The 22,585-nt window shown below is 38.7% G+C and overlaps 1 protein-coding gene across 1 annotated transcript in view; it reads left to right on the forward strand.

The window, feature by feature from the left end:
• LOC108578920 overlaps positions 1-22,585 on the forward strand; it is a 71,410-nt gene that overhangs the window by 25,807 nt on the left and 23,018 nt on the right.

Here is a 22,585-nt window from a genome sequence, read left to right on the forward strand (position 1 = left end):
GAGGAAGCAAGGGCAGCAGATAACGGGGAAGAGAGTTTTCGAAGGGTGCGGAGGTGGCATAAAAGCGAGTAGTGGAAATCCGGACTGGCTGAAAGGAGCGATGCGGGATTACGAAAGGATTTATTTCAGATTTTCTGCTGCCGCCGCTGCTGTTACTGTCGACGACGCTCCTGCTACTGCTACTGTTGCCGCTGGTACTGCAACATCTCGGCTTGGATCGGTGTACAAATAACAAAAAGGCCAGGGGGAAAAGAAAGGAGCTGCGGGGGGATATAAAAAGAGATAACTTGGTAGTCACGAGAACGTGATACCTAAATCATACAAAGCCGCGTATCGAACTGTCGTCTTGTCTGCACGCAAATCGGACTGTTTCTTTCTACGGGTCAAGACTCTACCAGGCCTGAGCCTAGTTATAAATACCCAGATCTGGTAAAAATGTCGAAGTAATATTTAGTTTAACGAAGTACTTCGGCCTCCTTCCTTTTTTTATTTTGCATAAATAGTTTCGTTTCTTGGGCAATGAATAGAGACAGATGATCCATGTATACAGCGGTTAAGTTGCAAAATGTTAGATTTGGAAGTAAAATAACAAAGGTTAAACAGCCAGGTTAGTAAATATGTTATTTGGCAAACGATTTAGGTTTCAATCTGTGACGTAGTTAATAATACGTTCTCGTTAAATATAGTTACATATGGACTATTCACTCGTATGGAAATTCTTAGGAAAGTGAATGCATACTGTTAATCCTATCAACGCTAGGTTATCACCTTTGGAATAAACTAAATGGCAGTAACTAAAACTTAGGTGAATGTAATAATATTCGCTCAATTTTTTAATTCCTCCCCAAGTAAATAATAAATTTTGCATAAATCCATCTATTTAAAAATTTTCAAACTGTAACATATGATTATTAATTTTCAATGACAATCGAACATAGACCGTATTATTCAATGACAATCGAACATAGGCCGTATTAAAAACTGGTCTTGAATTTAAAATTGTTTCACTGTAAACAAGGAAACACATGTAAAAATTGTTACTTTCATTTGCATTTTCAGTATTTACGATCGCAATTATAAATTTCCAGAATCATTTATCTGAAACGGTAAGTCAGTTTCCAAATTTAACTTTTACTTATGTATATACTTCTAATAAGCGAAATATTGTTGTTAAACACACCGAATATTTTTCTCAGTTGAAACAGTTCAGTTAAAATGACTTATTAACACAAAAGTTAATACTTCCCACTAATAAATATAATCAGCTAACACTATTAATTTTACTAAAATTTTGAACATTTTCTCAAATTTAAAGCGACAGGAGATTCGTCTGTAACAATTACTTTTAAAACATTAATCAAGGTAAAAGAAATTATAAAAGCTTAACTCAAAAAGGAAAAGAAAATTTCGAATCAGAGGAACAATTCTGTTGAGGAATGTTGAGGAACAATTCTAACAAAAAAAAAAAAAACGCAGGAAGTGAAGTGTACTTGCGGCGAAATCAGTTGTATCATTAAACCGGCGTCCTTTCTCTAAAATATGCCCGACAATAAGGAGAACCGTAGAGAAGGTTGAAACCGCAGCAGCGCGACTTAACAATGACGATATCTGGCGAAGGAAGAACAGTTGCGACGACTGCTATGGCGTCGTTAGAATGTCGTGGTTAAAAAGTTTCGCGGCATCGGAAATACGTCAGGAGACAGCAGTGGTTCGAACGAACAGAGCTGTCGTCGTCGTCGTCGTAGTTACAGAGTCATTCGTAGACAGCACCGCAATTAGTTTCATTCTTTTCCGTCCGCCACGTTCGGCCTCCTTTACTTATATAACCGACTACCTTACGTTCTGCTCCTTCAGAGTGGAGGAGGTGAGAAGTAGAAAATGAGAGAGATGTAATGAGAAAAATTGAAGAATCGTCACGTTGCGCTTAAAACTCCTTGCACGCTTCTCTACTTAACGACTGAAGACCGATTTAAAACCATCCACGCGGCATATGATTAACGCGTTTATTTCAACCTTATGGTCACGCAGCGAAGCCTCGGGCTGGTAGATTATCGTCATAAAATGTGTTAGTCACACATGGCCGCCAAACTGAGGTTCCGAATGCTCATCAGCCCGCCATAGACCCTCCTTGGACGAGCCAGTACCACGATCAGACAATTGCATTGTTTTTCCACAAAACACCGAAAACACTCAGACGATAAAGGCGGAAGAATCGTTCCAGCCATAAAGGACACCTTCTTGATGATCGAAAATGTTAATAAGAAATGCAGTACTCCCAGAAGGAACCACACCGGGACAACTTCTTGATAAGACAAACACTAATCGGAGACAAGCGACAAATTTCCACTTCCACACGCCAATAGCCAATAAAAAAGAAACATCATCTATATAAACTCCAACCCACCAATGACACCGGAAGTACTACCAAAAGCATCACACAGAGTATCAATCAGTTTCACATCACTCCAACATTTCAAGGACTCACCCGAGAGTCATAATAGACATACGAATTCAGACTCAAACAAGAGTTCATTTCAAATAGGTTACTTGCGATTAATTTCCCAGTAACCAACATCCTACAATACCGTTGCGAAACAGTGTTAGCTAGCTGGTTTTATGACCTCCTGAAACTATGAACGAAGAATTGCGGTATTTGGGACGCAACAGCGTTCCAGAAGGAATTTACTTAAATATGTATGTCACTTTTAGTGTTTTTCATTATATTTCAGTCGTATTATATTATATTGGATTTATTAGCGAGTTCAATGTTGTTATTTTACATTAGAGTTAGTTAACTTTTAAGAGAATTTATGAAGATGGACAGTGATATTATAAAAGTTAATGAAATTATTTTGAAAAATAATTTCGGACAATATATTTAGTTAAGAGTTTGTATAATTCACTGGTCTTATTGTTAATATGAAACGAAAATTTCAAAATTTAAGTGCAGGTTATTTGTTTTTTGCTGTTATTTAGTATTTACGTAAAATAATTGTAGGGGATACCCGGCCAAAATCGGATGCACGAGTAAAGCCAGGATCTACTATTATTTTTAAAGCGGTTTAAAATATTCCCGCGTCAATGCAGCCATCAATTGGTGTCATTTGGATTAATGCATAAACAAAATATGATCGTGATACATACGTGACTTCTAATTTTGCTGTGCTGTGATCTAATTTTCACTGAATTATAAGCTTTATAATTGCTGATATTGTTTAGGTAAGTACTTTTTTGGTATGAATTATGCTATTTGTCATGTATTAAAGTATGGATATGTAAATGGATTTTTTTCAATTCGTCATAATGATATCAGTAGTCTGTAATATTTAAAAAATTGCATACTGTGGCAAAACCGGACAGGGTAAAATCGAATACCCGCTTTTGACCCAGATGTGTCCATGTTACAAACGCATTAAGATTATTAAAACGGTATTTCAGATAATACTTGATTGTGTTTTTTTATTTAGAATGCATCGTAATATTTTAAATTATCCTTATCTTTAGACTCCAACAAAATGCCTCGTAATTACAAAAGAAACACAACACGGCAATTTTGGTGCATCCAGATTGAACGAAGGTTGGGTGCAGTATGTGTATAACTTGCTCTGGGTGGGCCCATGAAGACTGCGCACTGGTTGGGAATCTAAAGAATTGGATAGATTCGAATGTTATAAATGTTAGAGACAGTATTAGATACCGTATCTGGTTTTACCCAGACCATGGGGTAAAACTGTAAATTCGTACCTTTATGTAACATTGTTATTTTTGAGATTTTCTTTTTTTTTTGTAAAAATTTAATGTGAGCTATTGTTTAATGAAAATATTGCTTTAATAAACTATACTTTCAGTTTTTGTTTAATTATATTCATTTCAGAGTTATGCCATTTTATTCAAGGTCCCGGCTTTACTCCAGTCTCCCCTAAATTAGAGAAATTGTACGAGTTTAGTTTGAATAAAGATTGTAAATTATTGTTTACAGAATTTAATTAAATTATTTAAAATCGCAATTAAAATCTACATATGGGGAATTTTTAAGATTTACATAAACACCAATGATCACTAGGTGTTGGAACTTCATTTTTAATTCAGTAAAATACTGTTTACGTTTTTCTTCCTAGTACCGATAGATAAATTCCTTCATTGTCAATTTTATTATTTACCGAAATTATCAATGAATTTTGCAGACATTAACAGGAAATGCAATGCAAAGAAACGAGTTGTTGACACAGACAATTCATTTTTCAAGATATTCGTTTGGTAAATTCAATTATTTTTTCCATACTTTAAACGGTATTTCTTTCAGTACTTCTGAAAAGCCGAAAGTTATGAAAGATAATCCTTTCCGGTCTTAAACTTCACTGTACGTAACTTTACTGCGTACCCTTATCAATTACGAGCAAGAATCTACTAGCTTTTTTTCACTTACAAAAAGTACAAAAGTACAATATTTACTGAACTCGCTTAATCTCTACAAATCTCTGCAAAATCTATCGAATCTTACTTCAGTCAGCGTAATAAATTACACTTTCCTTTGATATGGAATGGTTTCATGTTACAACCCATTGAAGTCGTCCAAACACCAATCTTTGCACTAAAGATCAAAAATATTATATGCCATTCAAAAAACAAAGATGACCTTAAAATCCTCGATACATTTTTACCCATAGAGGAGATTAATATTATACAACTTCTGTAAATAATATTTGTTCACAACTCCAAAAAGAACGCAGATACTTTAAATAGAGAGTCATTGCTCCGTCTTGAACAAGTCAATTTCATCGATCAATTCTTTAAAACCTCTTATTACATACACGCAGTGCTCGTACAAATTTTATATAAATATAAACACAAAAAGGAACGATTCTAAAACTAAAAATTAAAATTCAAGATATCACACTTGTCCTAGAGACAAAGCAACCCTCTTAGCGTACGTTCTAAATCTACACGATATCCAAAAGTTTTCTTAGTTTTCCAATTTGCTGAAAATGTGCAACGTTTTCATGAATTTTGATGAAAAATAAGGAACGAAAAGGGGTTTCAACCAGCAGTGAAAAGTTATACTTGAAGCATTAGAAGCAATGACGTTCGCCCCGCGAAACACTCGCAGTTAGCACGGATAAACTAATAAGGTTCAGACCGCATTAGCCAAGAAGCTTATGTCCTGTTTGTCGACGCGGCGGCAACTTCGAAACAACAATTACTATTCACATACCAAGATGTATGTATGTATATTTGTTAGAAGACCTTCCAAACTGTCGTCGAGATGCTAATAAAACTGGTGCAGCTGCACGTGGTGGCGGCGGCGACGGCGACGGCGACGGCGACGGCGACGGCGCGAGCGTTCGTGTGCAGTGAATATTGTCAGCATGGCAATTAATAATCATTACATTGTTCGGACGGCCCTTCTACATATTAAAGTACCCGCCGCCATAAAATCTATCTGTTTACGATTCTCGTGGGGGCGCGGAAACGGGCAGGGCAACGTTATTTCTAATTCCGTGAAAATTACACGCCCGCCCCTGTGAATAATCTAAAACCAATGCAGGATTTAACGACATCGGCTGATGTTTGACCATAGATAAAAACCATTTAAACCAGGCAGGACAGTTTTTGATACATTTGTGATATACAATAGTAATATTGCGATTGGGTGGAATTTGCGTGGTTTTCGCAGCAACACTCAGTCATAAAACTTTGCATATATGCAACACACCTGATTTATCGACATTAATGAATTAATAATTTTTGATACATTTGTGATATACAATAGTAATATTGCGATTGGGTGGAATTTGCGTGGTTTTCGCAGCAATACTCAGTCATAAAACTTTGCATATATGCAACACACCTGATTTATCGACATTAATGAATTAATAATGCATTTGAAGTTAATTATATTTTCTTTGTATTAAAAAGAAAGTAAAATTTTCATCTAAAAAATCCATATATAAAAATCCTTACACAGATGCCTATTTGTCAATTTTTAATATTCTGTAAAATTTGCGATTCAAACTTTTCTCACAAAAAACTCAGTGACAAATGATACGTCCAGCAGTCGTGGCGTTAATTTTTCCACTGGTTATGGCTTGAGAATTGGATTGATAATGAAGATGGATAGATTAGTGATTGATTACATTCTCTTATTTTGCGGCCTACGCAGTGCTGCAGTTTAATGAAGTATTTTCTAGAGGTTGTAGATGGTTCTAGATGTACATATGTTTTAGATATGAGAGTTAACTAACTGAAAGCTAACTGACTTCTCTCTGACGTACATCATCTCAATTCGTAAGAAACTGAATAATCTTATTTTATTCTAAAATATACACGTGGGTATGTACTGATGTAATTGACAAATTAGAGGAATTTTTTGCCCTTTGGACAGTTCTGCATGGGCCGAGAACATACAGCCCACTTCTTGAACTTGCAAGTTGACAGAGTGATGGTATAGCTTAGCGGCAGGAGAGTCAAACCCATCTGGGCAACTGATTCCATTGGGACTCAAGTGCCTATGTATGTATGTGTCACCTCGTGGCTTTACGACATATCAATCGCTATTGAGAATTTAGAAATAGGCACCAAAAAGGTTTACAGACCGCAGAAACGCAGAGTTTCAACAAATTTGGCCAGGACGGAATTTCTATTTTACGAAGCTTTTGTGTTTAACAATCTTTATTCGTTTTGAAGTATCGAATAAGTTATTAAAAAACTCGCTTTAAAAAAAATCGTATAAAAAGTTTCGTGTTTTTCATGAATTTCGTGAATTTTCATGATTGTCTACTTCGGCTAACTTTCTGATTAAGAAGTTTAGTTATAGATAATACAAAAGTTCAAATGAAAGTTTTTCGTGCAAAACTGAATAATTTATTCTTTAATAAATTCTGTATAATTCAGACATCATTAGACGTAATTTACTACATGATTTACCACATGCAAAATTGGAACCAAATCGATTAATCAAACGTTATGCTCCACACCCGTAAAGTTACAAATCCATAAATTAGTGCTTACATAATAATTTATACAAGTTATAATCTATCGACTTTTCCCAAATATCCTATCGTAGCTCTTAAATTCAACCTTCATATAAATTAAAATGATTATAAACAAATTGTTAGACTAAAAGTCCATAGTCCATATGGTTTCGGATTTATGAATTAAAATGTATCTTTATATGTATATTCCAGATATTTAATATTATCCACCGTTTATCTGAAACCACGAGCACGGAGGCAGCAAGCTTGTTCTTTCCCTGTTTTGGTTTATATTTTCGAACGGTTTATCCCAAAAGCTATTCTATTTAATCAGTTGGTCAGTTTGTTCAGTTAGGGGCTTAGTCCGTTCATATATATTCACGATATTATCCTCAATAATGAGAGACATCTCAGTGCTGCGTATGAATAAATAAGTGAATTGTAAGTCTTTTGCGTCATGGTAGTTGAACGACATGAAACACGTCAATAGAATGAATTCCGAATAGCTTGTAAATGAACGCGAAACGTTAACATATTACTGTTGATCCCAAGGATCGAACGCGTGGGTTATTAACCACGGTCAAGCAAATGGTTTTATGATTGCCTTGGCTCAAACCTGAAACCTGGACAACACTTGCGTTAGGCCTAAACGAAAAGACCATCCGACCATAAAAAGTACCATTTTCGGACATCGACATTTTTAATAATAATTTCCTATCACCAGAAGGAACCGCGTCTGACACACCCACTGGCGAAACAACACACACCAATAGGAAAGCACGACACCTGCCACTTGCATGCAACTAGTACTAGTACTAATTTCCGCGTACTTCGAATATTGCACTAGGTGCCGTCTGAAGACTGAATGTATTGCGTTGAGAGTCTGACTGAATCTTTATTATTCCTAATGTAACTGATGGTCTGTGTACTAACACTCTGTGGTCTTAAGCTAAGTCGGCCTTCTTATCGAGTCGTCCCTTCTCCAAATCTTCTAAAATTTGAAGAAGGGACGCGAAGGGAGGTTCTTAAAATTACTAAGTGACCAACCTCGTATCACCCCCTTCCATTGCGCCCGGAGCGGGTCACGTCCTTGGAGCGGGGGTGACGAAGCTGGTCCTTGCTGGATGGAAATTTGACAACAAGAGGGGAAAACCTGGCCAGGTCAACTCTAACTCTCCGACTCGTTCGGAAGGTCAGGTACCGAGAGGCCTCGGCAATTGCATCGGTTCCGAAGATCCTTTGGGGGTGACTTTATGATATCTTGCCTTACTGACTGAACAACAGCCTATTCTTTAATATTTGAGAAATTCTACGTGCCACATGTTGGCTGCAGACCGGTCTGCTAAATTAAAATAACGGTTTGCTGAACTAGAAATCACGTATCATAAAATCGTCCCCTTGCTGTCCTAACAAGGCAAGTGATCATTGTGAATCAAGTGATTCACGAGAGATTCTTTAGTAAAACACGATTCGAATAAGACCTTTGTAACAACACGCTTAGTGAAGTACGACCTTTTTTATTTTTAAAACACAACATCAATCTACAACGTGATATCATGAATTCTTATATTCCAACTAGACTTATAGTTATTAATTTCACAAAAGCTAGTGTATCGATACAATGTCGCAAACGAGTGTAAGCAGAATTTACGATTCCGTGAAATTGATGCAAGAATTGCAGTGTACGGGACGCAACAGCTACTGAAACGAATTTTCCACTGGAACAAAGATATCGATGCACCAACATACATGTCCACATAGCCTCCTCGACTTTTACTTGCTTGTTATCGCGATATCCTTGATTCACGAACACCGATAGAAAGTTTGACAGCAGCACAATGAGTTTTTGAAAATGCTAGAAAAATAAACAAAATGGTCAATTATGATTTTAAGGTTTCAAGGCGATGGATTTCAACACATTGGGCTCAACTTGAATAACTTCTACGTTTCTTAGACACTATTAACAATAGATTTAATAAAAGCAGACGCGGCTAATTGTACGACAAACTAGATATAAGAATGAAGAAAAGGTGTTCACAGAATAAAATGTAATTTCAGAACTATTTGCAAAATAGTTGGTGTTAATGCCCGTGGTTGTGGCGATGAACTTTCGAGCGTTGTGAATGTTTGCACGATGTTGTGCCGTCTAGATACTGGATCGAAGGACCACCCAAATGATTGGGACTTGTAAAAACTGATCTATGGTATCGCGTGATATGAGTTGAAGTCGTGGTGGTTGAACGACTACTCGACGACTCAACTCTCCGACGTCGCGTCTCGGACGTCCGTGAGAGGGATTTTTGTTGGGACACGCTGATTGATTAATGGTTAACGATTGCATTTGCCAATCAGCGTGTCTAATATCATCTTCATTGCCCTTCCAGTGCACCCTTAGCGCGCTGTCACCTTGAAACGGCGGGAGACGGTCGCGAGGGGTCGGCGGAAGGTCCCAAAAATCTGGAATTTCCTCCGGGTGACTGATCGGCAAGCGGACCGTTACATACAGATGTGCTGTTCGGAAATTCGTGGTTTATGGTATGTTCGTAGGCTATTGAGCACGAGGGACACAAATTACTAAAAATCTAGCAAAGCAATTGTAGTGACCCTCGGAGGAGGTAATGAGACCCGTGCAAGCAATAAACGAAAATCCTCAACTCAAAAATAACCGTTCCCGGTCGATCGTGCCATAAATCGTTTCTACAGAAAACCTAACAGTTGGAGTACATTAACATCTGTTTATTTCTAAAAAAATTCTACGTGTAGAATGCCAAGAATTTGTAAGATCATTTTTATTGTAAAATATTCGAATAAATTGACGATTCCTAAACCTACTTATATTGTAACACGTACTTTATACAATAACAGAGGAACGTAAAACAGAGAAATACTGGTGCTACTAAAATTTTCATTTATAATGTACGTAGTATTAGATCGTGTTACCGTGTTATTTTCTAGTTTCGAGCAATCTGCGCCTGGACAATTCATGAATTGGATATATTTCTGCGGTCCGCTTGTATAATATAAAGGATTTATTTTCCATTGTGCCTTTGAAATACCATCTGGGTTTACGACACGACGGACTGTAATTAAACATCTATTGACACACTTGTCTTTAATGAAACACGAACTCTGGGACGCATATATTGCAACAAACGTTGCGCTCGCTAGTTTATATCAAAGGAAGACGCCCGTGAGTGCAATTTAATTGCAAGTCGAATAATGAAATTCAATTCCCTGTCTGCTGAATCTTAATTCCGAGACATCGATGCGCGGAATATCGTGCGTGGCTCTATGTGTACATGGGTGTATGTATTGTGTGCATGCGCGAGGCGTTCGGAGGCCAACTGTTATTACAATAGTAGAGAAATTGAGGCCCTTGCAGCTACATACTACTTGAAACGTGAGACGTAAAGATTGCTTTTTTCCTTGATTCAAGTATAAAAACAGAATAATTTTATTGAGTAGGAGTGATCATAGATTAAGATAAACTTTTAGTACTGTTTTCCTTCAGATTTCTAAAATATGTTCTGTGCAAGTTTTTCATCGAAGCGGTATAATCATAGATACTTATTTGAAAAGATATGACATTGATGATAGTCGTTATTTATATAGCTCAACGCAGTATAAACTGTTTCTGATGTATGTAATTTGCATTTTATTTATCGAGAATTTTCGTTGCAGAATTGACTGTTAATTTTTAAGAATTAAAATAGGCTACAGAACTGTGTTAGATCGAACCTAAACATTTGAATTATATATACTGTGTAAAGGTGTTTACCATAGTCGATCAATGTAGAAAAATACATTATTACCGCATATTATTGCTATAACAATACGTTTGTAACAATACAACTTATGTAGGGAAGACACTTGAAAGAAAAATAAATATACATATGTCGAAGATGATATTATAAGAGCATGTTAAATTATCGGAAAAATAATTTCGAACAGTTTGATTCAAAATTTATAAATACAGTATTATAAATAATTAATCTAAATTGAATAATTTACCTTTATAAAGAATGATTATTATTTATACAAAGGTATTGTTTTTTCACATGTTAAGCGTAATCACATATTGTACTTAAAGAATTGTTGCGTAATTATAAATTTGCTTCGTTAGATAAAGTACGCACATTTTTTCCCCTGTATAATTCTATATTTTTAACTACTATGAAGAGAAACATAATTTGAACGTTTAAATATTAGTAAAATGACTACAACGCCGTTACAGTTAACAACAACAGTTCGTTCGTTACGTTCGTTTCATATTCCGCATTCTCCAAACTTCATAATTAGTTTAATAATTTCAGAACACCAATCCTGCCATTGAAGCAAAATGAAAAAGGAAAAACGAATATAAAAATGCAAGGAGCAGCTCTAAATGGAAAATCAATATAATCGATGATTAATTCAACGTGAAAAACTCTTGCAAATCCTTAGCGGATTCATTATTTTCCTCACCCTCCAAAGAATTATCCAACGATCAAACTGATTTCATCGTACCCTTTTTTTAACTCTTTGGCTACCAATACACACGAACGCTTCTTCATACGATCATCGCAAAGACTGCGTCTAATTACTAATTTCTCCTTAAAACAGCAGGTATCCGTCTATCAATCCCCTCAAACCATCCCCCATCACGGCCATGATCGATCACGATCCATTAGATAGATTCTAATCGAGCTATTTGCTATATGAATTTATCCGCAGAGGGCGTTCCTTCGCCCCTTCTTTGTTCCATTCATTGACGAAAAGGCCGGTTCTAAGTAACTCGCGTGCGACTAGGGCTACCAGGACTACCCACCCGCGGGGACAAACTGCCGTGTTTTATACGACTCGTTAGGCGCCAGGATGGCTGGCCAGAGTCGTGGAAGCCGTCGTGCCAGCGGTTTTCTTCGTTCACCTTCCCCCCCCCCAGCTCTCATTCGCTGTGTACATAGCGTTTTCCAGTAGTGGTGTGCGGACTTCCTTAGCACGGTTGCGTGTACGGTTACGAGCGGCCCAATACAAAGGAACCCGGTCGAGGTCAGACCTCCGCAAGACAAAGTACTAACCTACGAATTATTTCCTACGGCGGGGTAATCGTTAGGAGTGGTGGTGGAGAAGTGACACGACGGAGGTTAGCACCTCTAGTTTTACCTAGCGTTCATATCGTGCGGCAAGATAATCGAACTGTGCGTCATAGCGTCGCCGCTCAGCTGATAACTGCTCGGCGCCCGTTCGCCACGCGTACCAACGGAGGAACGTCTACCTCTGTCTCTCTATTTACATGCAAACAACGCAGCACGATTACTCCCAGCGGCGTGGCAGCCGCTGCTTGGCGTAAGAGGAGCGTTCCTCCTCTGGTTCCTCAGCAATGCGGGTGGTGATCGAGAAGGGATCGTCGACGGTGTTAGTTGCACTAAAGAGAGAAAGAGAGAGGAGCGAGAGAGAGAAATGGAGAGGGCGTTCAGGTTACCGGGGTGCATGGGCTAGCTAGAGAGGATCTAGAAGGGCAGGAGGAACCGCGAGCGAGTCAGTTAGACGGTCGCGTATAGTGCGTTCCTATGTGTACGGATGCGTTTGTGCGCGGTCGAACGCGTGGAACAGGGGATCGGTATAGCGTGTGAGTGGACTAGTAAATGCGCGAGGGATACGTAGTAGGTAGATGGAAGGGTGGCGGAACGGCTTGCCCTCCGCGCTCGGCGAAACAGGGTGAATCGGGGTGACAGAGAAGGAGGTGGAGGCGGTGGACGCCGGTATGTAGGAGGGGTGCAGGCGGCAGGCAATAGTCGGAGTGGCGCCGCGAATCCCGTGACGTCTGTCGGCGCGTCGGCCAATCAATAGCATCCCCATGGCAACCACAGATAACATCGGACACACACCAGTGCTGCACAAGCACACCGCCTTTCGGGCACTCGGTACTTCCTTCCACCGATGCCCGGACGAAAGACCGACGCCGTGCACGGCCCGCTCAGTGAGGAGAGGAGTGGACTGCACCGGGAGGGGGGTAGACGGGCTTACACAGCCTCTATCGGAAAGATTCCTTTCAACCCACTCTTACCACCCACTCGCGCTACCCTCCTTTGGCTTCGGTCGTTTCCACCTTCTATCGTCCTTCACCCTGCACACCTACTTCTTTTTCTCTTTTTCCCTCCTCCTCCATCCCTTTCTCTTCCGGTTCCTCCGTTCCCTCTCTTTCCATCCCTCCTTCGTTCCGAAGTGTTTGCCTTCTTTCTTACCCTCTATCTACCCCTTTATCTGTCTCTCTACTCACGCACTTTCTCGTTTTCATTCACGTTCCCTATCTATCTCCCTCGGCCGACCATCGCCACCAGCAATTCCCCCCAAACCACTCGTCGACACCCGTCGAGCAGTTCGAGCAGCACCACTTTTAAACGAACTCTAACGTCACGTCGGGCCACCGACGGTTTCGAGCAATTTTGCATTTACCCGATCCTACAGTTCTCCGCTTACCACTCGCTCTGTCCAGGCCCGTATCGGGTGTCGAGTTGACACCCAATCGGACGGCGGTGCATTCGAAGGCGTCGTTAGACATTGAACATTGGGGGACGCCTCGTTTTTATTTCCCCATTCGCTCTGCGCGCTTGCTGTCCTCCTCCCAGCTCATCGAAAGTCACGTGCGAGGATGAGGTGTGCTCTCACGTGACTTTCAATCTTAAATTGTTCGAGAGAAATGCATCCCTTGAATCACTGACTGTTACGAACCGATCAATCGGATAAATACGATGCATATTTCCTCTCTAATCTTGCCGTCACTATCTCCCTACACAGACTGGGTCAGAGCAGGTGGTACAATAAGACACAGGGTTAATTCTTTAAGTGCAGAATAATATTTTTAGATAAGGGACTTTAATTTTCGGAAAATCGATCTTGATAATTTAGCGAAGAAAATTCAGGCTTGATTATCTTGCGTGTTAAAGGATTTCGCTACAAATTGTTACTACTACTAGTATTTGTATTATTATTTTATTATATTTATCGACTTTCTGAATATCGCGACTTGCGTGTCCTTTCTATCTTAGCTGCAATTAATTTAACTCGTCATTATTAGTCAGACTATCGTGATAACGCAACTTGTGCATACTGCCCCACGAATTTTCAAGATCGACTTTCTTGAAAATGACGATTCATGTCAAAATATTTTATCCTACACTTTCAATTAATTTTTTTCAGAAAGAATCATCCTATAACCAGTTGTACGGGCACATTTAGTTCCATGGAAATACAACGTTAAGTACTGTAGTTTTTCCGCGAATAACGAAGCGTCCTAGAAAACGAGGTGCAGCGGTCTCAACTAATCGATCTCGTGCTCGAGCCTTCGATTTTCCTCTCGAGATTATTCCACTTGCGCATAAGGAGAGTTTCTCTGCTTGCCGCTGTTCTGGGTAAATTGCGGCGCTGCTCTATCGCTTAATTGCGTTTACTCGAGGAAAAGTTCGCTAGACGAGGATCCGTCCCGACCGGCACGATGCACCGATGGTCCTCCAGATCCGGTCTCCTCCACCAATATGTCCGTCCTGTTGCTACGTTCTATGTGTTCTCTATGTGCTCAACGAATCGACCACATCGACGACGGGCCATCGTTGAGAGGACCGACATATTTGCCGACGCAACGTAAACTTTCCGAACGGTGTACTCCGTCAGACGACAGATACGTCGAAAGCGTACTTGCCTCGATCGGTCCTTCTCTAATTGTCCGTCGACGTCTCGACGGGGTTGACGTGATGACACCACGTTGGGAAATAACTGGGTATATCGGTTGCTTAGAGAGCAGAAAATCAAATTCAGTTAATTGGTCGTTGATGGAGGTTATATTTTTGTTGATTAAGGTGAAAGGTACAGTCAGTCAAAGGCAACACATTAGATGAAAGAAAAGATGATAAATATATACAGCCTTGATCTATACGAGTTTCGTTTAGAAGTTTCAGCATTACATATTTCCATAATTTGAACGATGATTCCGGTATATTCGTAATAAGTCTCGGTATTAAAATTCAGGATGGTAAGAAAGGATTTTTGTAAATGTAGCTAAGTATTTGCACAAGTCAAAGGAGAGTGTTAAGATGTGGATACAATGATAAAGGAAGATGGAATATGTCAGCAATCTTTCAAATCAAGATTCAAAATGCAGCACCATAAGTAAGTAACATAAAGCAGTCGTTTGGTTTTTTAGAAAAAATCAAACACTACCATTGCGTAAAAGACAGTCTAACATTGAAAAGCAAACTATAATTACCAGAATAAAGGCAATAGAACACTATTCAAGGGAACAGAGTTATACAATTTCATAGAGTAAGGGCAAAATTTCTGCGTACAAAAAGACGTCAAATTTTCGATGACATGATAGCGATTGGGAAAATACAGTATTTAGTAAGGAATCCACCTTTTACATTTGACTCCTTATGCTTGGACATCGTATTTTTAGAATGAAAACATTAATATGTTATGGTTGGAAAATATGAAGATCGCTATTTGTCCCATATACTAAAACACTAGTCGGAAATATACCTATATGTTGCCAAGCAATTAAGAAGAATATTGGATTCAAATTAGATATCATCGGTACAATCATTCATAACTATGAGCCTGTGTTACTGTAAAGCAGCTTTCGCATAAAAAAGGATCGTGATTTCATCGAATGTTAGAAATTGATGTATAGTTATATCTCTTTGAGAAACATCACGTTGCTGTATGAGAGCATCTAAATAAATAGAGGAACCTTGGTATAATTAGAGTTTCCTACACGTAATAAGATAACGAAGCCTACAAATTAACCGAGTATAATTAGTATTTCGTACATAAATTCTTCTTCCTGGTTATTTCAGTCTGTTCGCGAAGTATTTGGTCGGTGAGATGAGTGAAACGTGTAGATTTTGAGAATATGCAAAGCATATTATTGAGCAATTATACAGGATGAAGAAAGTAACTGTAACCACTTCGATAATTCCTTAAATAATGATTTTAGCGAAAATTGGTTCAGATAAATGTTGCATGGTTCGAAAACGGCTACATAGTAAATACATCTAAAATATTAGACAAATTTTTTTCATAACGAAAGTTATGAATATATAATATTAAAACAAATTCAGTAATGTGTATAAAAATAATCATTAAACTACTTTTAAAGAAATTCTACTAATTAACGCAACGAAATCTAACTCGTAGATACAATAACAGATTTGCCTCATCCCGTACACTCATTCTTAAATAATAAGAAATATTTGTTCAATAAAATAAGAGTATTTAAAGCATAGAAAGCAATAAAATTTGTTTGCATTTCTATATTTGCGAAAATTCTGAATACGGTTTCACACACAGCAAGAATTGAAACCAAATATAATCACTGCTTTAAAATTCTCAGCATAATTAACGAACCATTGTTAAATTTTGTTTCGTGTAATAAACTGTTCCTTTTCGGCGGAGGTATACTTTCATTAAAATGGTTACCAAGTTGTAATTGCATATATTCAAACATTTATTCCTCTTTTCCTCCGATAATAACCATTCTTATGGTATCAATATACTTTTTCTTCATTTATAAAAATAACCCTTCGCTGTTTCTTGAAAATACAACTTTTCACTTCGTACAGACGCGAAAAAACGGGCTAATGTCAAACTTCGATAATAAAGAATATTAAAATAGGAAAATAAGATAAATAATACAAACCACAAAGCAGAGCTAACTTGGAGGAATCCAACAAATTCTATTCTTTCTGAATAAATATAATTATTAGCATAATTCTTCATTGAAAATTAAAGAAATAAAGGGAATACAAAAGCAATGAAAAATCATACTTTTCTAAAGTAATTAACATTATGCACAAAAAATCTCCTTCATTAAGATAAAATAACGGCAGCTAAAACCCTTAATGAGCAAAGAAAGACGCGGACAAAACATAAATGAAGAGCCTACCATTTCTACTTGTTAAAAACCACCAGAAAAACAACCCTCTCTCGTTTAATCAAGTACAATTAACACCCTATGTTAAGTTTTCTGTAGAAACGGTTTATGGCACGATCGACCGGGAACGGTTATTTTTCAGTTCAGGATTTTCGTTTACTGCTTGCACGGGTCTCATTACCTCCTGCGAGGGTCACTAAAATTGCTTCGCTAGATTTTTAGTAATTTGTGTCCCTCGCGCTCAATAGCCTACGAACATATCATAAATCACGAATTTCCGAACGGCACTCTGTATGTAACGGTCAGCTTGCCGATCAGTCACCCGGAGGAAATTCCAGATTTTTGGGACCTTCCGCCCACCCCTCGCGACCGTCTCCCACCATTCCAAGGTGACAGCGCGCTAAGGGCGCACTGGAAGGGCGGTAAAGACGATATTAGACACGCTGATTGGCAAATGCAATCGTTAACCATTAACCAATCGGCGTGTCCCAACAAAAATGCCGCTCACGGACGTCCGAGACGCGACGTCGGAGAGTCAGTCGTCGAGTAGTCGTTCAACCACAACGAACAAGGAGAACCAAGGAGCAACCAGCTCACATCACGCGATAGAAATAGATCAGTTTTTACAAGTCCCAATTATATTGGGTGGTCCTTCGAACCAGTATCTAGACGACACAACATCGTGCAAACATCTACAAGGCACGAAAGTTCATCGCCACAATCACAGGCATTAACACCCTATATAAAGCCCTTTTTCATAAAAACAGAATTCGAATCGATAAAACTCGGGATCATTTGTATCTGAATGTAAATCGTGAAAAAACTACGATTGTCCTGGTTTTCGAAAGCATGGACCTAAAAACACATTCACGCGCGCACCGTAAAGGAGTAGCAGACGCAGGGAGCAGAGGGCGTGATTTAACGAGATGTTTTCGCGAATTGTACGAGCGTGCTGGTAACTAATAATTCGATTTTACGAGCGGTCGCGCCGAGTGCATCCCCCTGCCGCCGATTCGCGGTGTAAAGCGACAAGCAGCCGGAAAGCGCCGCGGCGCCACTCAGGCTGGAGCCCCATTCCCACGCAGTCCATAACACCGCCAACTCGCTCGCTTGTTCGTTCGTTCCGTTTCTTCCTTCGTCTGTTCATCCGTTCGCGTTGGTGGATCAGCTGGTCGAAAACGTCAGGATTCCAGAGTGCCTGGACTTCGTCCAACCGGGTTACCGCTTTGCTTTCAACCCCCTTCTTCGTCGCCTTTCCTCGCCAACCCCACGCCTCGTCAATGCATTTCTAACCCCTCCCCGTAGTGCACGTGTCGCTCCGAGACCCATTTATCCTTTATTCCCCGGCCCTGTCGTTTTTTTTTGTTCGTTAGAGAGCACAGGAGACGGACCGTCATTACTCGTGGAGTTTCAGGCGAACTCTTGACCCGTCGATTCGAAAGTCGGTCATCACAGGCCCCGGTCGATCATCGTAATCTCACTGCGAGATTTCGCGGTTACGCGTGACTCCTGCAATACGGTCGCTAAATTTTCGGCTCTCGATCTCGATAACAGTTTCACCAACAGAGATGAAGGGTGGCGCAATCATCTTCGTCTCAGAGCTGGATTACAGGGCTTACAAACGACGACAACAGTGCGCCGCCATCGCGTTAAATAAATTTTAACCACGGGTCACGACGCGACGGTGGAGGCTCCTAAGTGACCTCGTGCCTCCATAGTCATCGCAGGCATGAAACATTCTCGTGCACGAATCAAATTCCGAAGAATATGTTTGTGAAAGTCACGCTGTATCGAAGTAAATTATTGAATTACTGCATGAAATGTGAGGAGAATATTGGCGCCGAATACACTTCTCGAAACGCAAACAGGGGTATTGAACACTTTCTGGAACCTGTTCATGGTAACACGTTACGGAACTTCGCTAATTCTCCGACTGTTTTGGGTGTTATTGTGGCCGCACGTGTTGGTTTACTAACAAATTCTTGTAGAAGCCGGTATCGATTGGTGGATCTCCCTAACATAACAACATAATATAAATAAGTCTTCGCAGAAAGTCACTGGTTGTATAAAGCGTGTAATTCACTGGTTTAGAATTAAAGTGTGAATTCAAAGAATTCAACTTTGGATGCAGAAGCAGAGATTTAAAGCTAGTATTATTTTAATGTCAGTATTACGTCGGTGAAGTCATACTAAAACCGATGTAATACCGAAACCGATATAATACTGAAATCAATACATATGTATGTATCTACACTACCGGCTAAAAGTTTGGAATCACTTCCCACTTTTCATCAGTATTAAATCTGCTGCTAATTTTTTGTAGATTTGAAGTTTATCTCAATTCTACTTTTATCAATTTATCTCATATCAATTGATTCGAATGATAAAAAATTCTCAAAGTCGCTGACTTTTTCTGGAAATTTTTGTGTAAATTGCAATGCTCAGTGATTCCAAACTTTTGCCCGGTAGTGTATGTCACCAGAAACGTAATAATTATCGGTATTTTTCCGGTTTCCATTTACTCAATACAATCTCTTTAGAACTTTGTAATTTGTCACTCATGACCTCGCTTAATTGAACATAATTCGTACAATGCTTATAAATATTGATGGAATTGTTTACAAATCCCATGAGCGACAAAGCTATCAAAAAGTATGAAATACCAATTTTATGAATTGTCTTTACAAACAACTCTTTGTTAGACGTATAGCATAAAATAAAATTCGATTAAATCTGCATGGTTGAATTTATATTGCTATCGAGAGAGAAGATGTACATAAATATTCTTGTTTCGTGTAAAATCTTGGGCCGAACTAACGACAAACTAAGGCACGTGTCGTTCAAGGTAAAACAAGAGAAAACGATACTGCGTGAGTTCAACATTCATCAAAAGTCCAAACAATGTGTGCATGAGCAGTATAATTTATCGTATAGATAGAAACAAATCAGTCTTTGCAGCGCACGACCGATTTACAATTCTTCTGAGTTTTTTAGTTTATTAGTATAAACCATTTCTTAATACTAAGTTTAGTATTTCATTGCATCCCATTTTTTATTTTGTTTTCTTATTTTCATCGGTTTTTAGTTTATTTTATTAGCTTATTAGTGTTCTAAGAAACGGGCACAACATAATCAATGTTGTTTATGAATACTTTAAGTGTACTTCATCATCTAACAAATCAACATGTTTAATTAATGAAGTGTAGTCATGAAGTTACACCAAGTGTTTGTAAATATTTCATTATTATTATACGATTCGTATTTGCGTACTTTTAGGGAAAACACGATTCCAATTTCTTATCACATTTATCTTCAAATAATCTTGATGAATTTACATTAGTTATGTTTCGGAAAAGAAACGAAAAAATGAAAAAATAAAACAATCGACAAATTCTAATAGAAGTAAACGCATTAAGCAAGACGTGTTAGATGAATATGTATGTACATCTAGTAATAATTCATAATGGGTCTTTCAATCTAATTAATTACACTGTTTTCCAAAATATTATTAGCATGGTACCATGATGTATTCAAAAAAAAATTTAGCTATTTCTTCGCAAGAAGTTCGAAATGCTGTTACAATTGAAGTAAAACTGCTTAGACGGCGACTCAGGAAGAAATTGAAACGAACATTATCGTCACTAAAAATTGAATTGGTATAGATCGATCACTCTTAGGAATAAATGTTGAATATGTAGATGAAACGAAATTAGTTTTAAATACTTTAGCAGTGAAAGAAGTTTACAACGGACATTGTGCTGTAAATATAAAACAAATGTTAAAAAATGTGCTTCTCACGTACGGAATATCTGTACATCACACCTACTCAATTATATCACTGATAGCGGTTCAAATATGATTAAGCTTGTCAAACTTATAAGAAATGATCAACTAGGACAAGAAAACTGTAGCAATGAAGACCACAGTGATAGCGAGAATTCTGATTTATTATCTATTGATGAAACAGATAATAATGATAAGAATGAAGAATATGAATTTTCATTATAGGATGACGAAGAAATCGTTTCAAATAGTGATGAAAAAGATGAGAACATCAAGTTAGGTCAGTACGTTGTGCTCCTCATACACTTCATTTAACTGTCTCACATGTTCTGAGAGATAAGAAAATTGCGACCACAATAAACCAATAGCGAAAATTGTATTAAAGGTAATGCAAAAGAAAAAACCAATTACAGACTGCCCTACACTGCATATGTTAGAACGTCTTTTGGAATTAAAAGAATGTTAATGTAAAACTAAAATGTTTTAATTCACAAATATTTCTTAACTTTCATTAAATCGTGCTGTCAGCACATCATCAAATACTCCTCGATGACTGTCGATTATTAGGGATTTATTTTCCGCTCTTTAACCCTGGAACAAACTTTCCATGGCTATGACAGATCTACGGTTGTTCCCTCACTCAGGTCGAGGCACTCTAATCATTTCACCGAACGTTTAACAGGCGCACGGGATTTTGTACGAAAGGAATTTAAAATCCCGGAACTCGTTAACCCACTTCAGAGATTCGTGAGATTTTAAACAACCAATAAAAAAAGAAGGTTGCTCCAAGTTTCTCTTTCAACCTGGCTGACCAAACGAATATTCCACGCGTTACAAGAAAGATAGTTGCGATCGTAAATCCTCTACCATTTTCTCAGCACCGCATATAAACGGAAAATCCAACGAACTTAATAAATAATCACGCGATAGAGCTTAAAATACAAGGTAGAACGAGTAATTCGAGGATTACATCCCTTAAAGCGTTCGCAATCACGAAAGCGGAATTCTAATTTCGAGCGTGGATTGCCTATTACAATCCACAGCGGGTTCGCCGAAATATTCAGAATATTCTTCGAAATTTAATTACCCGGTTTCACAATTGAACGCCAATTACTTTTTCTGTCCAAATTTTTCCACTTCCCCTTTTCTCTGTTTCTGTCTCTCTTCTTATAGTTATTTAATTTTTAATAATTTACCGAATTATCCGGTTAATTTATACTACTCAGAACGACGTCTATGGAATTACGAGACCGCTCGGAAATTGACTTAACGATTCATTCTCAGGCTCTCATATTTTCTTTGCGGCTGCTGGAGTAAACCGTGTGGCCCAGAGAGAGAAAGAGAAGGAGAGAGATGAGAAAAGCCCGCGGATTTCAGTTAGGGAAACTTTTCTCACCTGTCGTACCATACTTTATTCGCGCGACAGCGCCATTTCATGACGACTGTATGGAAATAAGGGGGTCTAGAAAGAAGAAGAACGGCCACGATCGCAATTGTAGAAAAAGAGAAACGGGAAAGACACAAAAGGGAGGGGGAAAGGGAAAAGAAGCGTCGGGAGAAGATAGTGGAGATAGCGGCACAGGTAGTCGAAAGTCGTTTCTGTCGGATGAACCGTGTCGACGGAATTCAAAAATAAACAAAAATGGATCCTCCCCTCTTCGTCCAAGTGCAGCTGCTTTATATCCTGTCGCGGAAAAGAATCCAGAAACACGAACAAGCTCGTAAATCAAATGTGTCTGCACTCCGCAGCGAGTATACGAGTGTCGAATCCGTAAACCTCGCGCCCCTTTAATCCCACATCCATTATTGGTACGTCACGAATAAGAAGAAGCTTTCTTCGACGGCAAGAGAGAGAGCGCCGCCATTACTAACGCCAGCAACAGTCAGCCAGTTGTCTTTGGGATACGAAGGTGCAGCAGTCGGT

Source organism: Habropoda laboriosa, unplaced genomic scaffold (assembly GCF_001263275.1).
Source record: "Habropoda laboriosa isolate 0110345459 unplaced genomic scaffold, ASM126327v1 scaffold30, whole genome shotgun sequence".
Classification (NCBI taxonomy): Eukaryota; Metazoa; Arthropoda; class Insecta; order Hymenoptera; family Apidae; genus Habropoda; species Habropoda laboriosa.